The sequence below is a fragment of the Arachis stenosperma genome, chromosome 3 (genome assembly GCF_014773155.1).
Source record: "Arachis stenosperma cultivar V10309 chromosome 3, arast.V10309.gnm1.PFL2, whole genome shotgun sequence".
Classification (NCBI taxonomy): domain Eukaryota; kingdom Viridiplantae; phylum Streptophyta; class Magnoliopsida; order Fabales; family Fabaceae; genus Arachis; species Arachis stenosperma.
The window spans coordinates 47,531,306-47,540,254 of NC_080379.1; the positions used below are offsets into that span (position 1 = coordinate 47,531,306).

The 8,949-nt window shown below is 33.3% G+C and overlaps 1 long non-coding RNA gene across 1 annotated transcript; it reads right to left on the reverse strand.

Moving 5' to 3' along the window:
• Window positions 1-1,776: 1,776 nt before the first annotated feature.
• LOC130970821 (uncharacterized) lies at window positions 1,777-4,496 on the reverse strand. The gene is made up of 4 exons (XR_009082107.1): window positions 4,333-4,496; window positions 4,188-4,241; window positions 3,954-4,111; window positions 1,777-2,049 (listed from the first exon to the last, which is right to left on the reverse strand). It is a non-coding gene; the product is annotated as an uncharacterized LOC130970821 (long non-coding RNA).
• Between the last annotated feature and the right edge of the window lie 4,453 nt (window positions 4,497-8,949).

The following is an 8,949-nucleotide window of genomic DNA, read 5'->3' on the forward strand; positions in this document are numbered from 1 at the left end:
GTGCAATCAACACTGATCCGATTCTTGACACTACGTCTCTGACAAACTCACGCTCTCTCTAAGGTGGAAATTTTGGTATATTTTCAAGAACGGTCTTGGAAACTCTCTCATATAGGAATTCGGTTTCACCTCCACTTGTCTCGCGATCAATTTACAACTAAAGGTTGAACTCGCTCTATTCCTTTCTCCTTGAAATATTAACGTCACTGGATTTCAAACGGTAACTCCGCATAGCTCTCAACGGTTCCAATTCCTTAGATATAATTCACCCGGCTTCTACCTCATCATTCGGATTCCTATCTTCCAAGAACCTAACCATTCATCTAAGTTAGCTAAGTATCGCTCCATCTCGACAACTAGTAGACTTCGACCAATCATCAGTTCGGACTCCACGATCATCAAAACTTGTCGTGCTTCACAATTGGATCATACATATATTAATGATACGCAAGGTAGTTAAAAACTTAACTGATAGCTTAAGGTTACCTCGGGTCTGAAGATCGGATTCAACTGCATCCCAGCGTTTCTTGTGTGGACAATCTCGAACTACATGCCCCGACATTCCGCACTTGTAACATACACCTAGTTCTGCTCTATGCAGCTCATCTGAAGTAGTCTCTCCATAGCCTTTCGATAACATTGCTGACTTCATAGAGTAACGTTCTGTGCATTGACTTTTTATAACCAATTCAGGGAAATCCATCAACCTTTGCGGACTCACGCAGTTGAAGATGTCTCTTCTAAGCCCTTTCTCATATTGAACACACTTCCACGCCTCATAGTCGGCTGGATTTCCTTGACAAACTCTTGAGAGATGACACAAGTTGTCGAACTCACGGGTATAGTCAGCAACAAACATATTTCTTGCTTCAGTTGCATTAACTCCAATTCTTTTGCAATGCAAAGTGCATGTAAGAAATATTTTCCGTAAAATTCTGTCTTGAACCTACTCCAAGGGATATCTGTTAACTCCATCTGCAAGGTGTGATATAACTCCTGCCACCATTCATGAGCATCTCCCTCCAACATGCAAGTCACTATTTCTACCAACTGTACTTCTGATATGTGCTGAGTGTATAAGAATCTCTCCGCCTCTCGAAACCACAAATCATCCTCTAGCGCATTAGCGTTTCTATTAAACCGAGGTGGACCACTCTTGAGGAAATCAGTAAGAGTCATGGACCTATAGTATCGACCTGTGTTGCTCGTACCAACACCCGAGCTTCCATCTCGGGGTCCTCGCATTGGTTCGGTCCTAGGATTTTCCTTTCGGTTACCTTGCTCGGATCCGCGAGTCGACATTTGGTCCCTGTTCACACCAAACAATTGATATTAAGGTGATCAGTCTCAATATCTCAGGTTTAGTGCTTAAGAGTCCCAAATGCATGCTCACGAACATGTATGCTACATATATCAGTTAGATATCCTAATAGCACATAGACACATACACAGAGAATGCACAATAGCATATTCAGTCTGTCCTCAGGCTCTATAGGAATGAACTGCTCTGATACCATAATGTAACACCCTACCATACTTAGTATTATGCTTAAGTCATAAAACTGAGATAGTAAGGTATTACGACCTCTAAGAATAGTAATATATATATATAATAATAAAGAAAACGATATTTAACTAGGAGCCTTGAAAAATGGGTAAAATAAAATCATAAAATAAAAAGCGCAACGCTCAGAAAAGGATAACTTGCATGCTAAGAAACCTAAAAGGAACATGATAAAGATAAGCAAAAGAATAAAGGACAACCAAGGAAGCAGCATAACTAGCCCCTGACTCAGCCTGCGAAGCTAAGGCTGGCCAGAGGGTATATATATACATATAAACATACATAAGTGTTCTCAAAACACACCAAAATACCAAGGTAAACTCCTAACTCTCCTTTAACCTCTAAGAGGAGCAGCATACACAAGTTACTTGGAGAGTAAGCTAAATACATATATACATATATACAAATAGAAAACCAAAATACACCCAAGGACTACTTCGCTTTCCAGGATCCAGACGCCTAACGAGGAGCCTCTCGACCTGCATCTGAAAACAACAATACAATATGAAATGAGAATCGGAGGTTCTCAGTATGGTAAAAGTGTCACGCGTATAATAAATACGGTCTTGAGAATGCCATATGCAATCCTAGGACTCCAATATTCAATTATCCAACTTAATACTAAACAGAAGCTATCAACAAGGGTAGGTATTCTAAATATATCTAACTTACTCAATTTCAATCCTAAACTAACACCAAACCACCTCTCCATTTCCTCCTTTTTCCTCCGATATTCATAATGCAACAGAAACAAGCAACCAGATAAGTTCACGCACAAGTAATGAGCAGATAGTACAAATAGCAAGCATGACAGATAACAGGTGATATACATCAATTAGGCATACCCAGAAAATGCATAGCAACCAAAACAAACAAATGCATATGATGCATGCCTGTCCTATGGCTGATGGGGCCCATCTGTCGGTTATCTAGCCAACCCGACAAGTCTGAAAACCTTAGACTGTCCCCCGTCACGCATCTCCAAGAGTCTATGCATAGAGTTCACATTCATTCATCATATAATCACTCAATGGGGGCTATCCATACCCAGAAATTTATACGTGCCCGGTCACCCTTACGACGTAGGGCCAATAGAGTATCGAGATTTAACCTGGAACACGTGGTGGCGAGCCACGGTTCCTACCCAGGAACACTCGTATCTCAGATATCTTTATTCATAAGCCAAAATAATTATCATCAATACATCATCAAATGGCAAGCCTTAACTTTAGACCTCATTAACATTCTCATTCACTTTATAAAAGTCACCGTTTACAACTTTCTTCACCCTCAAGTTATCTTGTTTTCTTAGCTTCTTTTGTCTACTGGACCTAGAACCATACTTAAAGCCTTAAAGGGAAGAAAATGAAGGTTTAGAAGTGGAAAATTGGTTTAAAAACAGCCAAAACTTATTTTTGCAGCAGGCAGCATCCAAGCGTACGCGCAAGCCACGCGCACGCGTGGGTGTACATCAAGTCACGCGTACACATGAGTCATGCGTACGCGTGAATATGCACGCATGCGTACGTACGCTTCTCGTGTAGGCGTCGCCAAAATTCCACACCACGCGTACACGCAAGCCACGCGCACGCATGGGTGGACGTGTTTTGAAAAAAATGGGCAGAATGCCCAGAAGCATTCTACAACCAGATTTTACCATCCTGCAACACAATTTTATACCTCAAACTTGTAACATCCATAACTTTCTCTACGAAATTCCATTTTTCACAAAATTGATATCAATCAAGAGTTCTTAAAACCATCTTTGACTTGCAACAAACCATAAATCAATCAAGAATTTGAGGAGTAAATTATGGATATCCAAAGTTCATCAAAATTTGGTTTTAACCACTTTCAATAAAACCTCATTTTCACCAACTTAACTTTCTTACCATATAAACCTACATTGTAATGCCATATCCACTCAATTCATCAACAACCATTGCCAATAATAACTTTAATCAACTTAACCAACTTCATCATTGATAATTACTCACTTTTACCTCATACTTCAACAACCCTTCATTGTTCATATCAACATTTCACATACACCAACTTACACCATATATTTATCAACCTCCCATCAATATACCAATTTAAATTCCATTAGCAAAATCAACCCTTCATACACATTAACCCATCAACTTAACATAATAACTTACCAATCATAACTCATCAATAACAATATCAACACAACCCATTATAAGCAAGTCCAACAACATGGAATTAATAATATCATCATCCCATTTAATGTTCATCAACATTTATACCAACAACAACACAAAGTTACTCATTAAATGCCATTAACAAATTCAACCTATCCTATGGTTCTTCTAACCTAAGTTTTTGCAACACCGTAAATATTAAATGTGCGAAACTTAAATCATACCTTGGCCAATCACTTAATTCACCCAAGGCAGCCTCTCAACACAAAATCACAGCCCCCTCCAAGCTCAATCAAACAACCCCAAAGCAAGCCTTGTCACCAATAAAGCTCCAAGTAATCCAAATTCAAATCCAAAGCATAAATACCCTCTTAAACTATACCTAATACACACATATATGTTCCAATTCAGTTTTCTATTTCCAAAAACAAGATTGAGCTAGGTTAGAGTGTCCTTACCATACCCATATGCTCAATAGCTTGAGCCCACAAGTTCTGGAAGCTAACTTGAACCTAGAACATGGAAATTGGACAATATTCACCATAAGTTTCAAGTTTACCAAAGAAAGAGGGGTAGGGATTCTGAACTGAATAGGGGACTTACCAATGAAATTATTCGGATAAAAAGGTAGAGCTCGACGCGCTGAGCGCGTGGCCGCGAACGGTGCAGCGATCGGAGCCCGGACGGAGGAGTTATGGTGGTGAGAAGGAAAGGTGAGGGTTAGGTTTCATCTCCTCCCCCTTGCTGTGTGTGTTTCGTTGCTTTGTGAAATGGAGAAGATGAAGTTGCTGCTTCATTTTTGTTATGGGTCCGGTTGAATCCACAGGCTCAGTTTGGGTCCCGGTTCAACCGGTTCGGCCCTTCCGGTCTGATTTTGGGCCAAATTTTTTAAATTGGTATCAAAATTCTCATTTCGACGAACTCTATCCTATTTTGATATTAGTTTTGCATTTCTAATATTCCTATTTAATATTCAATTTATTGACTAATTATTTACCGATTTTAGCGAGGTTTACATAATATATGAGATGGACCAGATTGTTAAAGTAATGAGAGAAATAGAATTCAGATGCGCGCATAAAGTTTATAAGATGTGATTATGTCAAGAAAGAATATATGTATAGCCCAAGTAGGAGATTGATAGAAAATTATTTTAATTTTCTAATTTGTTTGTGGGCAATACATATATTAATTGTAATCACAAATTATGCTATTTCAAATTAAATGACTTATATAATGGTGATCTCATTTATTGTTTTAAATGCTGAATTGAATAAGTCATTATTACTTTTGATTTGGAATTAAATGAGAATAAAACCGGATATTATCTTTTGTTTTTTAGATAATTATCTTTTGGATTTTAGATATATTATCTTTTAGATTTTAGATACTATTTTATTTGGCTTTTAGAGTTTAATGGGTGTCATACTCAAATATAAATAGTGCCTTCAAGATTTCGGTCTCCAAGATAAAAAAAAAAGTCGTCTTTGTTGCTTTTTCTCCATCGGAAAAGTTACAATTCAGTTATCTACGGATACAGAAGGTTTTGGTTGAAAAAGATCAAAAGAACCATAAGATCCAAATCCTTCCATCAATTTCTGACTTTTATGAGTAAAGGTACGTTTTCGCATTATAATATATTTTGGTGATTCAATATCGTGAGTTAATAAAATTGTTTATTCCAACATTATGATTTTCTAACTTGGAGGCTGTGCTTCTAGCCTTCTACTTTGGATCAGTCATGCATGCTAAATAGAATGAAAGCATGGTCGTGCTCAAATTTTGAAATTTGAAAATTGGGTCAACTCTAATTTGTGCGAAATGTATACATGTGCAAGCTAAGAATTGGGTCTTCATTAGTATTACAGGAAACACACTTGCCATTCGATGTGACATTGCAACTAATTAATAAATTGCCATGCATGGGACAACCCTTTCTAGTGCGCATATATATATATATATATATATATATATATATATATATATATATATATATATATATATATATATATGTATTTTTCAATGATACATTTTTTGAATATGTTAAGTATATTAAAAATATAAAAATTATTGTTTTAGTATTCTTAATTAATACGTACGCTTAAGACACTTATTCGCTTATTTTCATTACACATTGAATCAATTTCACATTTCTACTACCGTTGCATTATTAAGTGTATCGTAATGAGTATCAAACTGGAGTGGAACAATTTTTAGAATTGAGAGATAACTATATAATTAGAGAGAAATTGAGAGAAGAATAGTTAATTAGGAAGATCTTAATGATCAAATGCAATCATAGGATCCCTTTTTAATTTGTACCAATTCATACTATATAGATAAGCGTTATACTTATTGATCGGGTTAATATAATTAATCCCATACTACTAATTGGACTACTTATTATGGAAGCCTATATACTTGTTATAATAAGATCACATCTCACATCTAATAATAATCTAATGATATTAGACTTACGAGTAATTACTTGACTAGTATAGAATGTAAAAATAGTGTCTCGTATTAGTAGGTCCAACTAAAACTCTTAAGTTTTCTTTTGGTCAAATTTTCTAAGCTTTTATTTTTAAAATTTTGTGGTCAGAACACAGCAGATTGAACGCCGTTTATTGATTATAATATCTATAATCTAGAAACAAGTACTACAATAATAGACCAGATACAATAAACAATACGCATAAATTAAACTATATTTGTTTATTGATCTATATAAAATAACATCTATGACTTGGTTACGTGCAACAGCAGAGCATGAAATCAGAGATGAAAACTGATGAGTAACTTACATTAGAAGAAACTGATAAAACTTGAGTGAGTTCACAATCTAGCTGCAGTGATGCCTTATATATACAGCATTAAGAGCAAAAGTGTTGTAACAATCTGCGGAGTCTAACACATTCTAACTGTCTTTTCTCACTAATTCCACTATTACTTTTAATACTATCCTCAAACTTAGGTGGAGGGTTTACACTCACTTTAAGTGTGATCCTAAACTTGTCAAACAAATTAATTAAAAGAGATTTTGTAAGAATATTTGCAACCTAATTTAATGTTGGAATATGCACAATATATTTTTGATTTGTTAACTCTCTTACTAATAGACATGCCATCGCAATAGATAGTAAGTGCTACTACAAAAAAAAAAAAAAAACAGTATTTATAACAAAAATATTGTTATTATAAAAAATATCAAATTTGTTACCATATGATTTTGTACCAAAAATAAAATTGTTACAGAGTTATTGTCATATGTTTTATTACAAAAAATTTTTGTAATTAAAAAAAAATTATTACAATACAAAATAATATTTTATAATAATATTTTTTTAATACATAAAAACTGAAATTTATTACAAAATCAGTAACAAATTTCATAAGTAAACTCTTTCTTATAATAATTTTAGAATTTTGTGTCATAATATTTTATTTCAAAATACTACTTACTTTTATAATATTTTTTATTCTTTTAGTTACAAAAATATAAAATTTATTTTGCAACAATTATTTAAATAATTGATATATCAATTAATTTTCTAAATATGCTAACTCAATATTTATATAATATATAATCATATAGATAATTAAAATATCTTACATATAATTAAGATTCTTTTACAATCAAATAAGTTTAGAAATTCAACTAAACACAACTTTTTTCTAACATAAATTTATATCATATAAGATTTATAATCCTTGACTCTTCTAACATGTTTTAGTCAATATACACTACAACATTTTTAGGTTGAGGCAACATTTAAAAAGTGTTGCCTAAAGGTTGATAAAATGTTGCTTTTGATCCATGGCAACACTTTTGGACCTAAGGCAACATTTTTGGACGGCGTTGCATATGCAGCCGTTGCCTTAGATCAAGGCAACACTTTTTTGTTTCAAAAGCAACGCTTTTGAGAGCAACACTGGGTAAGCGTTGTCTTTGGTTGAAAAACAACAACACTTCAAAGATGTGTTTGAGACAACACTTTTGTAGTGTTGTCTCTTCTCTCATATTTTGGTCACTACTAAAAAGTGTTGCCTATTTGCAATAAAATGCAACTCTTTTACGTGTTGCTTATAAATTGGAATTTGCAATACTTTAAAGTGTTGTCTATTAGTTTTGAATATGCAACCTTTTAAAGTATTGCCTTTTCTTTTGAATATGCAACCTATACAAGTGTTGTCTTTTCTTTTGGATATGCAACCTATACAAGTGTTGCTTTTTCTTTTGGATATGCAACTATACAGGTGTTGTCTAATATTCAAAATATACAACTAATAAAAGAGTTGCCTTTTTGATAAAAATAAAAATTATTTTTGTAATAAAAATACAAAAAATAAAATTTACAATAAAATTTTTTGTTCATACATGTGTAATTATTTTAATTAATAAATAAATTTGTGCACAATAGAAAAAAAATTATAAAAGAGACAAAATAACTAATAATAAAATTCTAATTAAAATAGATATTAAAATGTTTAATTAGTATTTCAAATACATGTTCATCAATAATTCTCAACAAAATAATAAAATTCTTGTCTAACAATAATTGTCATAACAAAATAGTAATTAATATTTATCAAACAGATGTCAATCTACTTGCATATTTTATATCCATGCTTGACTTGTTCTATATGCTAAATCTGCAAATAATACACAACAAAAAATAAGCAACTTATCATTAAAACTGAAATTATAATAAAAATTTCTTTATGATATTAATAAACAATGATCAAAAGTTGCTACTTTACCAATAAACAATGATCAATGATCCATAAACAATGATCAAAAGTATAGGTAAATTCTGTGTTGAACAATCTATGTTGTACTCGCTGTGTCCTCGCTCAAAGGATTAAAGACTTAAAAGTAAATAAAATGGGAAAGAGGAGCAATTAAGGTTGGACAATGAAAAATTTAGATTTGATTGAGAAAATTCATAGAGAAGAACAATGAGTTAATGTATGTACTACATTAACAGTAAGTTATTAAGTTGAACAGAAAAGCTAGTGATCAAGTGAAATCAAAATTGAAAATTGAAAATTGGCCAAAGATAAGGCTAGGGATTCATTCTGAATCGAAATAGCTAGAAAATGAACAGAGGCAGGGGAGAGAACGTACCATATTTGTGTGAGATAAAGTAATGACAATGTTCCAGATATGGTGTATTAAACTATTAATTGATGATCTGAGAAAATAGCACTTCACCACCA